The sequence below is a fragment of the Callorhinus ursinus genome, unplaced genomic scaffold (assembly GCF_003265705.2).
Source record: "Callorhinus ursinus isolate GAN/ISIS: 27379988/994484 unplaced genomic scaffold, GSC_fseal_2.0 scaffold2, whole genome shotgun sequence".
In the NCBI taxonomy this organism is placed as follows: Eukaryota; Metazoa; Chordata; class Mammalia; order Carnivora; family Otariidae; genus Callorhinus; species Callorhinus ursinus.
The window spans coordinates 31,523,049-31,539,675 of record NW_027397064.1 but is presented as its reverse complement, the minus strand read 5'-3'; the positions used below and the strand labels follow the sequence as shown (position 1 = coordinate 31,539,675).

Genomic DNA, 16,627 nt, shown 5'->3' with positions numbered 1-16,627 from the left:
TGGAGCAGGGAGCCCAATGTGGGGCTTGATCCCAGGACCCTGGGATCATGACATGATCTGAAGGCAGACGCTTAACGACTGAGCCACCCAGGCACCCCAGAATAATTTTAGATTTACAGAAAAGTTGCAGGGATAGTACAGAGTGCCCATAGACCCCTTGTCAAGTTTCCCCCATTAACATATTATTGTTAATTTCTATGGTACATTTGTCACAACTGGGGAACCAACACTAACCTGTTACTATTAACTGAACTCCACACTTTATTTGGATTTCACAATTTTTTTCCCTACTGTCTTTTTTTCATTCCAGATTCCTTCCAGGATACCATATTATATATGATCATCATGTGTCTTTAGGCTCCTCTGGACTGTGATAGTTTCTCAGATTGTCCTTATTTTGTAAAAAATTTTTAAAGTAAGTTCTATGCCCAACGTGGGGCTCAAACTCCTGACCTGGAGACCAAGAGTTGCATGCTCCACCAACTAAGGCAGCCAGGTGCCTGTCCTTATTTTTTGATGACCTTAGTTTTGAGGAGTATTTTGTAGACTGTCCCTCAAATCAGGATGGTCTGATATTTTTCTCACCATTAGATTGGAGGTGAGGGTTTTTGGAAAGAACACCTCAAAGCTGAGATGTCCTGTTCATCATATCAGAGGTGGGTGACATTACATGGTATCACTAGTGAAGCTAAGTTTCATCACCTGGTTAAGGCAGATTTTGCCAGGTTTCTCCCCTCTAAAGTTACTATTTCACCCTTTCTGTAATCTTTTTTTTGAAGCAAGTCACTAAGTCTAGCCTATTCTCAAAAAGGTGGAAGGGGTGGGGCGCCTGGGTGGCTCAGTTGGTTAAGTGACTGCCTTCGGCTCAGGTCATGATCCCGGAGTCCCAGGATCGAGTCCTGCATCAGGCTCCCTGCTCGGCAGGGAGTCTGCTTCTCCCTCTGACCCTCTTCCCTCTCGTGCTCTCTATCTCTCATTCTCGCTCTCTCAAATAAATAAATAAAATCTTCTCTAAAAAAGGGGGGGGAGGGGGCACCTGGCTGGCTTAGTCGGTGGAACATGCAAATCTTGATCTCCAGGTTGGAGTCTGAGTCCCACTTTGTGGGTAGAGCCCAACCTCCCTCCACCAAAAAACAAACAAAAAACAGGTGGAGAGGGAATGGGGTAGTAGGGATCAAGCTCACCTCCTGGAAGAGGGAGTATTGACATAACATTAAATGGAATTCTTTTGCCAGGAAAATATGTTTCTTCTTCCCCATTTATTTATTTATTCATTTACATCTATATGGACTCATATACTAATTTTTACTTTGAGTTATAAACCAACAATTAATTTTGTTACTCAAATTGTTCCAGTTTTGGCCATCTGGAGTTCTTTGAGGTTGGTTTTGGTGTCCCACTGACATGTTTCTGTCCTTATAAAATTTTTAAAACATACAAATGAAAGCTGATCACCTATATTCTGAGGTGCTTTACCTGGGGCACTTTATTCTTAATATTACATACATGGTCTTGGCAATCCCCCAGTGAGTCTAGAAGATATTTCATTTTAAAAGGTAATGTGTTCCTAATCTGATTGTGCTGATATTATAATGAGTCATGATTTATCTTTACTTTGATTTGGGTTTTTTTACTTTTTAAAAAAATTTACACTAGTGGGGTGCCTGGGTGGCTCAGTCAGTTGGGCAAATGACTCTTGGTTTGGGTTCAGGTCATGATCTCCAGGTCATGGGATCAAGCCCCACATCAGGATTGGAGTCTGCTTGAGGTTCTTTCCCTCTCCCTCTCCCTTCCCCTCTGCTCCTCCCCCTACTCACTCTCTCTCTAAAATATAAAATATTTTTAAAAAGATTTTTTAATTAATTAATATATTTATTTATTTTGTTGAGAGAGAGAATGGGCGTGATCAGGGGAGGGGCAGAAAGGGGGGAGGGGCAGAGAGGGAAGGAGAGAATCTCAAGCAGGTTCTGCACTGAGTATGGAGCCAGATGTGGGGTTTGATCTCATGACTCTAAAATCGTGACCTGAGCTGAAACCAAGAGCTGGACACTTAAAAAAAAAGGATTTTATTTACTTATTAAATATGTGTGTGTGTGTGTGTGTGTGTGTAGACACACACACACACACACACACACATATATCTTTTTTGTTTTGTTTTGTTTTGTTTTTTTAAGTAGGCTCCACGCCCAGCATGGAGCCCAACTCAGGGCTAGAACTCAGAACTGAGATCATGACCTGAGCTGAGATCAAGCATCAAATGCTTAACCAACTGAGCTACCCAGGTGCCCCTAAGAGGCTATATATTTTTTAAGTACTTTGCATATAAATGAGGCAAGGAAATTTAGAGGGGAAAGTGCCACACTGCCCGATCTGTGTTCTAGACTTCTTCAGCCACTTCCTTGTCCTTAAGTTTTCAACATGTCCTAGGTTCTCTGGGCCTCAGTTTTGTTATCTGTAAAATGTGGGGTGGGATTAGATGGTGTCTAAGGTACTTACAGCTTTAATACTCTTTGGTTCTCTTTCATGTGGTTCTCACACTAACTACATGAAGCAAGGCATGTAAAAGAGAGAAATGTTTAAATACTTATCTAATGTTTTTGGTCCAAATATCCTATTTTTCCCCACAGAGGACCCAGAGGATACCAAACAGGAGTGTCTGCGCCTGAGCGGCGCAATTGGTTGGGTGTCTGCCTTTGGCTCGGATGGTGATCTTGGGGTCCTGGGATCAGGCTCCCTGCTCAGCAGGAGTCTGCTTCTCCCTTTGCCCGTCCCCTCTGCTCATAGGCACACACTCTCTCTCTCTAATAAATAAATAAAATCTGAAAAAAAAGTAAAAGTATCTCTTTTACCTGCGTCACACCTCTGCATTAAACTTTACTACAAGCTCCTTTCCTAGTGTAACATCTCTGCCAGCCCCTCAGAGTCTTCCCAGCTAACACCTCTACTCTCTTCACCTCCAGGAACCCTGGCGCAGCTGTTTCATACACCAATGTTCCCATCCTAACGGAAGTGCTGACCCTTAAAGTAACAAGCATAACAGAGGTAGGTGCAAAGGAGGGAGTGGCAACTCTTTTAGGAGAATTTAGAAAGGTTTCACTAGGAAACTTGCAGGATAACTGAAATGTGAAGGATGGATAGAATTTTACCTAGTAAACACAAAAGTTTTTCTAGGTGGAGAGAATAGCAGGCACTTTAATTATAAGATACTTTTTTTTTTTAAGATTTCATTTATTTATTCATGAGAAAGAGAGAGAAGCAGAGGCAGAGAGAGAAGCAGACTCCCTGAGGAGCAGGGAGCCCGATGCAGGACTCGATCCCAAGACCCCAGGATCATGACCTGAGCCAAAGGCAGACGCCCAACCGACTGAGCCACCCAGGCGCCCCTGATTATAAGATACTTCTGTTGAAATAGAAATACATCACTAGGGATAACACTTAAGGATAATGCGATCATTTAAAAAAAATATTTAGTTATTTTAGAGCGTGTACAAGCAGTGGGTGGGGAGGGGAAGAGGGGGAGGGAGAGAGACAATCTCCAAGCAGATTCCCCGCTGAGAGTGGAGCCTGACATAGTGGTCCATCCCAGGATGATGGGATCATGACCTGAGCTGAAATCCAAAGCTGGCTGCCCAACCAAGTGAGCTACCCAGGTGCCCCAATACTATCATCTTAAGTTAGTCTATTGATTTATTTTACCAATTGATTGAAGGTTCAGGGTAGCATAAGAACTGGTTCCTGGAAAAATGGGGAAAAAGGTTAGAAGTGGAAGTGCTTAAGATAACTCTTCTTTTTTTTTTTAAATTTTATTTATTTATCCATTTGAGAGAGTGAGAATGGAGAGAGAGCACATGAGAGTGGGGAGGGTCAGAGGGAGAAGCGGGCTCCCCACTGAGCAGGGAGCCCGATGTGGGACTCGATCCCGGGACTCCAGGATCATGACCTGAGCCGAAGGCAGTCGCTTAACCAACTGAGCCACCCAGGCGCCCTTAAGATAACTCTTCTTAAGTAAGATCTGGCTTAAAACTCAGAAAATGTCTGATACTTTTTCAATACATGATAATAGTGGAACTGACGATACTAATCTTAAGGGCAAATAAAGGGCACTAAGCAATCCAGACCGATTTAATCATGGTGATTTCAAATTAAAAGAATAACAATCATGTTTTACCTTTATGTAGCACCTTAGAGTGTTCAAAGCATTTTTGCATCCATTAATTTATTTAACTCTCACTGAGGTAGTGAGGAATAAAGACACTAAGGCTCAGAGAAAGTGTTTTGATTACTAGCTGAAGGATCACTTTCCTAACTAGTAGAGCTGGACTAAAATCCAGGCATCTTGACTATGTCTAGCATGCTTTTCATTGCACTTCTGGAACAAATATGACCCTCAGGGTGACATGATGAGAGACTTTCAAAAGAATCCACAGGAGGGGATATATCCAATAACAGCAAGCTCAAGGCAAACATTGTGAAAAATTACAGTGTTCTGAAAAACAAAGGCCCACACCACATAATGTTGGATGATTGTTTTTGAATTCCCTTGATTCCCCATCAAGTTGGATCCTGCACAGACATTCAGGTTCACTCCTTGTTTATTACTTGGCTTGAGTCACTAAAGTCAGTTATCATGCTATAGTGTGCAGCCCAAACACCTGAGGGCTGATTTCTTCCCACCTCTGCTTTGTGATGAAAATTTCTCAAGTAAGTAGGTGCTATTTGCCAAGAGAGAACTTTGCTTAAAAATGCCTAACAGGGAGCAGAGAGTCCTGGTTTTTCTCAAGAAACTTTTGAGTAAATAAATGGGAAAATTTAGTTGAAAAAAAATATTTTTTTAAGTAGGCTCCACACCCAGCACTTAATAGCCATCACCCATTTAGCCCACCCCCTCCCACCTCCCTCCATTGACCCTCAGTTTATTCTCTATAGTTAAGGGTCTTTTATGGTTTGTTTCCCTCTCTCTCTCCTCTCTTTTTTCCCCCTTCCCCTATGTTCTTCTGTTTGGTTTCTTAAATTCCACATATGTAACTCTGTATTTTTTGGTCATTGGTTACTTCCTTTTATTTTATCATAGCTTTTTCTAGGTTAAATCATTTGGAGGTCAGCTAGGGTACTTCTCTGAGTAATACAATTTACAAAATGTACACACACAATTAATTTAGGGGGTTCTTGAAAGAATGAAGAATGTGTGAGAATACTTCCTGTTGTAGTACATACAAAAAACAGCCTAGCAGGGTGTAGGATTCTTGGATCACAATCATTTTTCCTCAGATTTTGTGGTTATTTTTTTCACTGTCTTCTAGTACTTGGTATTAAAGAGAAATGTGATAATATTTGATTCATTTTCTTTGAGGTAGACTTTTTAATAAAATGTCTCAATTTTTGTCAGATTTCTTTTTTCTATACTTAAAAATATGTTAAAGTCTGATTATAAAACTAAGATTGGAAATTACAGAAAATTTGGAAAGTAGAAAATTTAAAGAAGAAAATTAAACATAACCAATGAGACTACTACCTCAAGATAACTACTGCTAATATTTTTTTGGTGCATTCCCTTCTAGTCTTTATTTTCAGTGTATTAAAATGACACTAAAAGTAAAGTGAGATAAGAACACACAGTTGACCACTGAACAGCACAGGTTTGTACTGTGCAGGTGCCCTTGTTTTTGTTTTAAAGATTTTATTTATTTATTTGAGAGAGAGAGAGAGTGCACAAGTGGGGGGGGCAGGAGAGAGAGAGGGAGAAGCAGGCTTCCCGCTGAGCAGGAAGCCCCATGCAGGACTCCATCCCAGGACCTTGAGATCATGACCTGAACTGAAGGCAGACGCTTAACCAACTGAGCCACCCACGGACACTTGGAGCACTTTTAATTTACTCTATACCCCAATAGTTGGTTGGAACAATATTTTCTAAATTAAAAGTTCTATTTTAAAATATATAGACAGAGGTAAAGCTCTGTTGTAGTTTCATCAGAGATCTGCTTTGGGTATTTTGTCAATTTTAAGAAATGTACTTACAGATGAAGTAATGTGGTTTAGTGACTAGGAGACCTACTTTTAAAGATCCTGGTTTGGCATACTGAAAGGATACAATAAATTCTTGGAAAAGGGAGGGTTAAAATACACTTCACTTGTGCCACTACTATGCTAACTGCTTTATTCACATTATCTCATCTAATCCACAACATTACATTTCTCATTTCACAGATAGACAGCCTGATTGTAAGACTTACCTGAACCATGTTAAATAAGATAAGAAGGCAGGCAGGATTCTAAAAATCAAGTCAGGGGCGCCTGGGTGGCTCAGTTGTTGAGCCTTTGGGTCAGGTCATGATCCCGGGGTCCTGGGATTGAGCCCTGCATCCAGCTCCCTGCTCCGCGGGAGGCCTACTTCTCCCTCTCCCACTCCCCCTGCTTGTGTTTCCTCTCTCGCTGTGTCTCTGTCGAATAAATAAATAAAATCTTTAAAAAAATAAAAATAAAAATCAAGTCAATAAAGCCAATTTGAAAAAAAGAAATGCCAATTTGATCCTGCCATGTTCTCCTTTTTGTTTTTTATTCCCCCACTTGAATCAGGTGCATGCTTTTAATCTGCCATTTTGAACTCTATTTATGAAGATACCCATTTAAGAATAGTTATAATCTATTTAATTCTTTTTTCTTTTTAAAATTTAAAATCAATTAATTAAAATATAGTTTATTAGTAGTTTCAAAGGTAGAGTTTAGTGATTCATCAGTTGCATATAGCACCCAGTGTTCATTCCATCAAGTGCCCTCCTTAATGCCCATCACCCAGTTACCCCATCCCCCCAGCCACCTCCCCTCCAGCAACCCTCAGTTTGTTTCCTATAGTTAAAAAAGAATATGGAACGCTTCATGAATTTGCATGTCATCCTTGCGCAGGGACCATGCTAATCTTCTGTGTATCATTCCAATTTTAGTATATGTACTGCCGAAGTGAGCACTAATCTATTTAATTCTTGATCAAATTTTTATGCAGTAACAGTGAAACTATTTCCAACTTTTTTCTTTCTTTTTTTTTAAAGATTTATTTATTTGAGAGAGCGAGAATGAGAGAGAGAGTACATGAGAGGGGGGAGGGTCCGAGGGAGAAGCAGACTCCCTGCTGAGCGGGGAGCCCGATGCGGGACTCGATCCCGGGACTCCGGGATCATGACCTGAGCCGAAGGCAGTCGCTTAACCAACTGAACCACCCAGGCGCCCTTTCCAACTTTTTTCTATTCTCATTTTTCTTTTACTGAAATGATTATGTGCAGGATCTACTTTTTCCATGTACATTTTACAGTGAGATTCATTTCAGTCATTGGTTTTTATCCTAGTCAAATTCTGTCCATTTTAACTGCTGCTATGGTGAGCTTTCTTTCTAGCTATTATATTCTGTGAAACTTTATTTTTCCCTGTGACCCAAAGTATTCATTGAATTAAAGAGTTTGGGTCAAAACATCCCTTTTTGCCCGAGATACAAGAATTCAATACAGGTCAGGTAATGATGAGACAAGTATTACCTGCTCTAGCCACCTCATGGGAGGGAGGCTCAAATGTGAAAATAGATGTGAGCTTTGTAAGGTGTAAAAGTTAAGTAAATGTCACTTTACTGATTGTTAAAACAAGTCATATAAAGCTGTCCTCCTGGAACTGTTCTAGAAGGCAAACACCTTCCTATTTCTGCTGTAATGTTATTTGCAAAAATGCTTGCAGACTTCAGCTGATTTTCTAAGTATATCCTAGTGAGCTAGTGACTTCACTCCCTGTTTTCTTGTCATTTGTTTTCCATTCTGACCTCATTAATTTTTCTTTCTTTGGCCCTTGTACTGAAATCCTTGGTGATGTAGAGGCCAGCTTTGGTATTGTAATGGACTCGTACCATTGGTTATCAGTTTCATCATCTCGGTTGCTGTAATTGTTGCATGAGATTGAATGATAGATAGTGTTACTGGCTGGCCATTGTTTGAGAAAAATTGAAACAAACCTGTGACGAAATAGATGGTATCTCAGCAGGGGTGCAGATACACTGTTCTTATAAGAAATTCTTCTCTTATCACACCTCTGTCTCTTGCTTAATACACTACTTGCTTGTAGAAGAGTTTTGAAGGGAGTAGTAAAGGCCACTGTTAATCTAAGCAAAGCTTACAAATTCTAGTATTTACTTTAAGGCCTAAAATGTATAGGTTCAGGGATTTTTTTTTTCCCTTTCTATATCCTGAAACAGCTTAAGATTTCAAGCATTATTTTCAACAAACCACATTATTTATAAATATACTGATAATATTAGGTCAAGGCCCATGAGAAGGAAGTGATCCAATTTCATCATATGGATTTTGTCCTGCTCCTAGGGTAATTATAAGGACTAAGGTATTTTTTCCTTTAAGAATCTGCTGCATTTCTCGTGTATAGTTTTGTTCTTAAAAGGTATCCTGCAAAAGAAGTGAAAATTTGAGGATTAGCAATGTAATTGTTACTGGCAAAATGCCTTTCAGTTCCTTTTTTTAAAAAACAGCTTTATTGACATATAATTCACAATACAATTCATCCGTTCAAAGTGGACAATTCAATAGTTTTTAGTGTATTCATAGAGTTGTGCAACCATCACCGTGATCAATTTTGGCATGTTTACATCATCCCAGCAGGAAACTCCTTACCCAGTACTTGTCACCCCGCATTTATTTCCAATTCCCCTCTTCCTCTACCCACCCCCACACCCCACCCCGCACCCCCACAACCACTAGTCTACTTTCTGTCTCTAGATGTGCCTATTCTGGACATTTCACATAAATGGAATCATACAATATGTGGTCTTCTGTGACTGGCTTCTTTCACTCAACATATGGATTTCAAGGTTCATCCATGTTGTAGCATGTATCACTACTCAATTACTTTTTATGGGTGAATAATATTACATTGCATGGATATACCGCATTTAATTACCCATTTATCAGTTAATGGACATTTGAGTTATTTCCTCCTTTATGGTTATAATGAACAATGCTGATATGAATATTCATGAATATGAATATGAATAGATGTTTTTTCATTTCTCTTGGGCATATACATAGGATTGGAATTACTGGATCATATGGTAATCAATGCTTAACTTTTGAAGACCTGTCAAACTGTTTTCTAAAGTAACTGCACCATATTACATTCTTACCAGCAATATCTCAGTGTTCCAATTTTCCATATCCTTTCTGATACTTTTTTTTAAAGATTTTATTTATTTATTTGACAGAAAAAGAGAGTGCGCACGTGCGTGTACAAGCAGGAGGAGTGGGAGAGGGAGAAGCAGGCTCCCCGCTGAGCAGGGAGCCAGATGAGGGGATCAATCCAAGGACCCCAGGATTATGACCTGAGCGAAAGGCAGATGCCCAACCAAGCGCCCCCCTTTCTAATATTTTTATCTATCTTTTTTATCTTAACCACCTTAGTGAGTGTGAAGTGGTACCTCATTGTGTGTGTTTTTTTGTTTTTTTTTTGACAGAGAGAGAGAGAGAGAGACACAGTGAGAGAGGGAACACAAGCAGGGGGAGTGGGAGAGGGAGAAGCAGGCTTCCCGCCAAGCAGGGAGCCCGATGCGGGGCTCCATCTCAGAACCCTGGATCATGACCTGAGCCGAAGGCAGATGCTTAACGACTGAGCCACCCAGGTGCCCCCTTATTGTGGTTTTGATTTGTATTTCCCTAATGGTTAATGAAATTGAACATCATTTCATATTTTTATTGGTCATTTGTATATCTTCTTTGGAGAAATCTCTATTTAGAGCCTTTTGCCCATTCTCAAATTGGCTTTTCACTTTTAGTTTAGGAAATTCATTTCATGTCTTAAATGCCTCTGAAAATTTCTCCTGACGTTTTCTCTGCTACTTAAAAAGTATGCCTAGTTCCATTAATCTATTTATTCAAATAAGTTCTGCATTTACTGAGGACCTAATATGTGTCAGATTTATGCTAAATCCTGTCTAAAGTCCCAGGCCTTACGGAATTCATAATCTCCTGACTTCCTAAAGAGATAATTTGCAATACAATGGTGTAAATGCTATTGTAGACCTCACAATGGGAGATTAAATTGGCCCAACAGTAAAACCCTTTCAGGGATGTGGACAAGAAGGTTTTAACTAATGTTACAGATGAAATATAATGGAGACCAGTTTTTTTGCAGAAGGTGGAAAAAAAAGTCAAAGTATACAAATTATCCATCTCATCAGTCAACAGTACTACTGAAACTCTGATCACATCAAGCGTGGAGATGGCTGAGTGAGAGAAGCTGATGTGGAGCAGAACTTGCAGGCAGAGCTCTAGCCAAGCCTTGTCAGCAAGACAATTGACAAAGTCTCTATTTGAAGCTATCACTCAGAAATTGCAGGTTTAGAAAATACCACTGCTTTTGCAAATAATAATAAAGGCATCGATCTCAAAAGCCACCTTGCGTCTCAGCCAGATCTGCATGGTTCAAGGACAGATAAAACACGTAAAACACAGGGGCGCCTGGATGGCTCAGTTGTTGGGCGTCTGCCTTCGGATCAGGTCATGATCCCAGGGTCCTGGGATTGAGCCTCACATCGGGCTCCCTGCTCTGCGGGAAGCCTGCTTCTCCCTCTCCCACTCCCCCTGCCTGTGTTCCCTCTCTCGCTGTGTCTCTCTCTGTCAAATAAATAAATAAAATCTTAAAAAAAAAAAAAACACATAAAGAACACATAAAAGAAAATCAGCATTGGACTACACAAGAAGATAAGTCAAAACAGAAAACACGACTTAGTCATTTGCAGTTAAGGATTTTCACCAGTTCTATAATGAAGAGGAGATGAAAATAAATATCAGAATCTTCTGCATTTTATCTATGGTTTGTTGCAGACAGACATACTTGTGTTGACTGCATACAGGAGCTCTTTTATACTCTACATTTTAGCCACTTGGTAAGTTGTTTTGCTGTCTTCGTGATCCCTTGTTTGAAGTCAGCACTCCCATTCCAGCTAAATATGTGAATCTGGTGGAATCTGCCAGGGACAATTAAAATTCTAGTGCCCGAATATTTTAGTTAACCGTTTCTATTTCTATTCCATCAAGGGCTTGAGGAGACTTACATAGATGATATAATATAATAAAATAGAAAATAATAAAAATAAAAAAGATAGGGGTGTCTGGGTGGCTCAGCTGGTTAAGCATCTAACTCTTGATTTCAGCTCAGGTCTTGATCTCAGGGTTGTGAGTTCAAGCCCTGCACTGGGCTCCACGCTGGGCATGGAAACCACCCTAAATAAATAAATAAATAAATTGGGGCATCTGGGTGGCTCAATTGGATAAACATCTGACTCTTGATTTTGGCTTAAGTCATGATCCTCGGGGTCATGGGATCGAGGTCTGAGTCAGGTTCCATGCTCAGCGGGGAGTCTGCTTGAGATTCTCTTTCCCTCTCCCTCCACCCCTACCCCACTCACACAAGCTCTCTCTCTTTCAGATAAATAAATAAATCTTTAAAAATACATAAATACAGAGGGCACCTGGGTGGCTTGGTCGGTTAAGCATCTACGTTTGGCTCAGGTCATGATCCCAAGGTCCTAGAATCAAGCCCCAAATCGGGCTCCCTGCTCAGCAAGGAGCCTGCTTCTTTCTGTCCCTGTGACTGCTGCCCCCCCTTATCGTGCTCTCTTTCTGTCAAATAAATAAATAAAATCTTAAAAAAATACATAAAAACATAAATAAATAAATAAAAATAGAAAAGATAGTCACAAATCTAACCAGTAATAAACCAGAGTATTAAATAGAATATTAACATATCCAGAAGATTTTAATAAATATTAGGGTATGGTGCTGATTATAAAGTGTCATCTGTAAAATAATTTGTTTTTTGATAATGTTCAGCGAGTTTGCTTAATTATTTTACATTTCCTTACCTTGAGTATTATATTTGCTCTGGACACCAAAGACTACTTGTGTTTTTTTGTTTTTTATTTTTTGTTTTAATTTTCTTTGTCTGGAACTACTATTTGAAATATTTTTTTCTAATTAAAAAATAATACATTGTAGGAAGTCAAAGTGTATCAAAAAGTATAAAGAAGAAAATAAAATTAAAAATCACCCAGAATACCCTCTCCTTCCAAATCAAAATCAGAAACAATAAAAATAGAAGGGGAAATTTACACTACTCCAGAGTGTGAACAAAGCATTTTGGGAACTCGGAAGGCAGGTAATGATGATCTGGGAATTGGAGAATGCTTAACCTTGTAATTATGCTGGGTTTTGAAAAAAAGACCAGAAGATGCCTGGAGCAGGGGCAGGGAAAGGCGCTAGAGGTGGAGGGAATACTCGGTAGAAAATGACAGGGCCCCTCCTCCCTTTTCTTTTTAATTAGAAAGAAGGTAAATTTGGGAAGAGGCGTGGTATGTCAGTGAACTGTAAGAGGTTTAAATGTGTCTGGACTCCAGTGAGTAAAAAAGAGAGATAAAGCTGGAATGTTTGTGAAGACCTTTGTTCATAAAGCTAAGAAATTAGGTGTCATACTATAGGACTGTCCTTAATGATACAGCAATAGATGAGACAATGGACAACTAGAAATGTGATGTTGGTCATGAAACTTTTTTTTTAAAGATTTTATTTATTTATTTATTTTTGGATTTTGTTTTTAAGTAATCTCTACATCCTCTGTGGGGCTTGAATTTACAACCCCGAGATCAAGAGTCACATGCTCCACTGACTGAGCCAGCCAGGCACCCCTGGTCATGAAACTTTTAACTAGAAAATTGTTACTTGGCCTAATCACCCCACCATATTCTCCTCTGTTTCCCCATTTTCTATCACTAAAGCTTTGTGGTCAAGATAAAACAGTCCTTATAGGGAGATGTAGAAGGCAAGACAATGGCAAATATTTCTTACAGATGTTCTACATAAAATCTTGGCAAAGGAAGGCATATGAGTAATCCTTAGCTGTGAAATCACTCTAGTAATAGTTTGTGTTTGGTATATTTTCCTGAACGCTCTTATTTTTGGAAATATAGAAAGATTATTCTGTAATATTTGAAAGAGGAAAAAAAACCCTACAAGTCTTATAGCTCCACTTTTTTATTCTGTGCTTTAAGAAGAGTAAAAGTGTATAGCCTATTTCTGGATAGTAGCTGAGAGAATTGATTAATATAAGAACTATATAATGGAAAACAATCTCCCCCACAAGCAATGAGTTAGCCAGTATAGTAGGCAAAGATGGTTCTCAAGCAAAAGAATATTCAAGATGCCAAAGATACTGTAAACTTCATGTTGGATGAGATAGAGACATGCCCTGAAATGAGCAGCCCATCTTCAGCCTTTTTTTTGAATTGTTACTTTTATAACTGAAACTTGGATTTCTCTCCATAAAAAGGAGTAGGTGGTCATCTTGCTTCTTGGACATTTAGACAAAGATTTTATCCTAAATTTGTTGTATGATTTGATTTCCTAACACAACAGAGGTTTTGAAATCGGTCTTTTAATTGAAGGGAAAAGGAATACATTTAAGTGGAAGCGGTTCAAAGTTTAAAGCATGATTAGTTTTGTATTTGGAAAATAAAAACATCACATTTTAGGTTTAAATATGTAATCAGTTTAAATAGGGAAAATTCTAGATTAAGGAAAGAAAAGTAAGTTTTAATATGAATACTTCTGTGTTCCAGGGTCCTCTAAAAAGGATGAATAAGTATTTATCTTAGATAGGGTGAAGGTTGTGAGAATGTGTATTACAGTAGCTTCAGCTGCTTTTGAAATTATTTGTGTAATTTCTACAAGCAGATAGTCTAGTGCAGTTATTTGGAGGTCATTATGAAAGGCCAGATAAATATTTATCAAAAGCCAGAAAAACTAAAATGCAAGGCCGTAAGACAGCCTTGTTTTCTAACTTCGGTACATTTCAAATGCTGATGCAACAGCCTCAGCATCTAAGTGAGAAAAATGTTGATATGCTTAATAACTGGAAAAAGTATTGAAAAAGTATCAAACATTCGTAGAATGTACAGTAAAAGAAATATATTCTATTATAATTTTTTTCTAATCCTCAAGATACAAATAAGCCTATGCAGGATCAACTTTTCTTTCCTTGCTTTGTGTCCTCGGTTGGCTGGCTTTTCACTTCAGCGACTATTGAACATTTTCTGGGTATGTAGCAGCATATGACACAGTCACTGTTCTCTGATACTATAAATATTTCTGGAGAAATACGATGGTCACACATTATGGGGCACCTGGCTGGTTCATGGTAGAGAATGCAAATCTTGATCCCCAGGTCATGAGTTTAAGCCCCACATTGGGCATAGAGTTTACTTTTTTTTTTAAAGATTATTTATTTATTTATTTATTTATTTATTTATTTATTTATTTATCAGGGGGAGAGAGAGAGAGAGAGAGAGAGCGAACATGAGCAGGGGGAGCGGCAGGCAGAGGGAGAAGCAGGCTCCCCAACAAGCAAGGAGCCTGATGTGGGACTTGATCCCAGGATCCTGGGATCATGACCTGAGCCAAAGGCAGATGCTTAACCGACTGAGCCACCCAGGTATCCCCTAGAGTTTGCTTAAAAATAAAAAAGATTTTAACACATTAAATAATTGTACGTGAAATAGGGGCACTGGGTGGCTCAGTCGGTTGGGCGGCTGCCTCTTGGTTTCAGCTCAGGTTGTGAACTCATGGTCGTGGGATTGAGCCCCGCATGGGGTTCCATGCTCAGATTCCCTCTCCCTCTGCCTCCCACTCTGCCCCTCCTCCTGCATGTGCAAGTTCTCTCTCTCAAATAAATAAAAATCTTTAACAAAAGATTTTATTTATTTATTTGACAGAGAGAGACACAGCGAGAGAGGGAATACAAGCAGGGGGAGTGGGAAAGGGAGAAGCAGGCTTCCCGCTGAGCAGGGAGCCCGATGGTGGGGCTCGATCCCAAGACGCTGGGATCATGACCTGAGCCGAAGGCAGACCCTTAACAACTGAGCCACCCAGGCACCCCTCAAGTAAATAAAATCTTAAAAAAAATAATTGTAGGGGCGCCTGGGTGGCTCAGTTGGTTAAGCGTCTGCCTTCAGCTGAGGTCATGATCAGGGTCCTGGGATCGAGCTCTGAGAGTTGAGAGTCCAGGGTCAGGCTCCCTGCTTAGCACCCTGCCTCCCACCCCTTTCCTCCCGCTTGTGTCCCCTCTCTCGCTCTCTGTCAAATAAATAAATAAAATCTTAAAAAAATAATTGTACATGAAGTAATTAGAGACAAATAACGTGCTTTTTCTTTTTTTTTTAAAGATTTTATTTATTTATTTGAGAGAGAGAGAATGAGAGACAGAGAGCATGAGAGGGAAGAGGGCCAGAGGGAGAAGCAGACTCCCCGCTGAGCAGGGAGCCTGATGTGGGACTCGATCCCTGGACTCCAGGATCATGACCTGAGCTGAAGGCAGTCGCTTAACCAACTGAGTCACCCAGGTGCCCCTAACGTGCTTTTTATTTTATTTTATTTATTTATTTGACAGAGAGAGAGTACGCACAAGCAGTGGAAGCAGCAGGCAGAGGGAGAGGGAGAAGAAGTCTTCCCGCTGAGCAGGGAGCCCAATGTGGGGCTCGATCCCAGGACCCGGGGACCATGACCTGAGCCGAAGACAGATGCTTAACGACTGAGCCACCGAGGCGCCCCTAACTTGCACTTTAAACAATTTATTTATTTATTTATTTATTTATTTATTTATTTATTTATTTGAGAGAGAGAGAGAGTGTGTTCACGCACAAGCACACAATAGGGAGGGGCAGAGGGAGAGGGAGAATCTTAGCGGACTCTGAGCTGAGCACGGAGTCCATTCTCACCACCCTGGGATCATGACCTGAGCAGAAACTAAGAGTCAGATGCTTAACCGACTGAGCCACCCAGGCCCCCCTAACTTGTGCTTTTATCACTTCTTTGACAACATCAGATAACTATGTTATGCTCATTATACTGAAATAGAGAGTTTTTAGAAGTTAATACTGAGCGGTGCCTATGTGGCTCAGTCAGTTAAACTTCGGACTCTTGATTTCAGCTCAGGTCATGATCTTGGGTTGAGAGATCAAGCCCCGCCTGGGACTCCACACTCAGCAGAGCTGCTTGACCCTCTCCCTCCCCATGCTTGCACATACACTCTCTCTCTCTCAAAATGAATAAAATCTTTAAAAAAAAGTTAATACTGATATAGCATTTATACAATATTATATACCCCAAAAAGGATTTAATAAATGCTTGTTGATTGATTAGTAACTTTCATAAGTCATAGTATTTCTGAATAAGTGGTAACGGGTGATTCAGACCTTTCTGGAGATTACAAAGGGTAAATTATATACTTTGATCACATATTAGCATATAAGTGGAAAAATCACTTGCTTCTACATTCTGGCTATGAACAGTGGGAATCACACACATTAAGAAGAAAGATGGGGGTGCCTGGTTAGCTCAGTTGTTAAGGTCTGCCTTCAGCTCAGGTCATGATCCCAGGGTCCTGGGATTGAGCCCCACCATCGGGCTCCCTGCTCGGGGGGAAGCCTGTTTCTCCCTCTCCCACTCCCCCTGCTTGTGATCCCTCTCTCGCTGTGTCTCTCTCTGTCAAATAAATAAATAAATAAATAAATAATCTTTTTAAAAAAATAATATGATAT

The 16,627-nt window shown here is 39.9% G+C and overlaps 1 non-coding gene across 1 annotated transcript; it reads right to left on the bottom strand.

Annotated features, from left to right (window-relative positions):
• Window positions 1–6,855: 6,855 nt before the first annotated feature.
• LOC112808209 (U6 spliceosomal RNA) lies at window positions 6,856–6,962 on the bottom strand. The gene has a single exon (XR_003204302.1). It is a non-coding gene; the product is annotated as a U6 spliceosomal RNA (small nuclear RNA).
• Window positions 6,963–16,627: the final 9,665 nt, after the last annotated feature.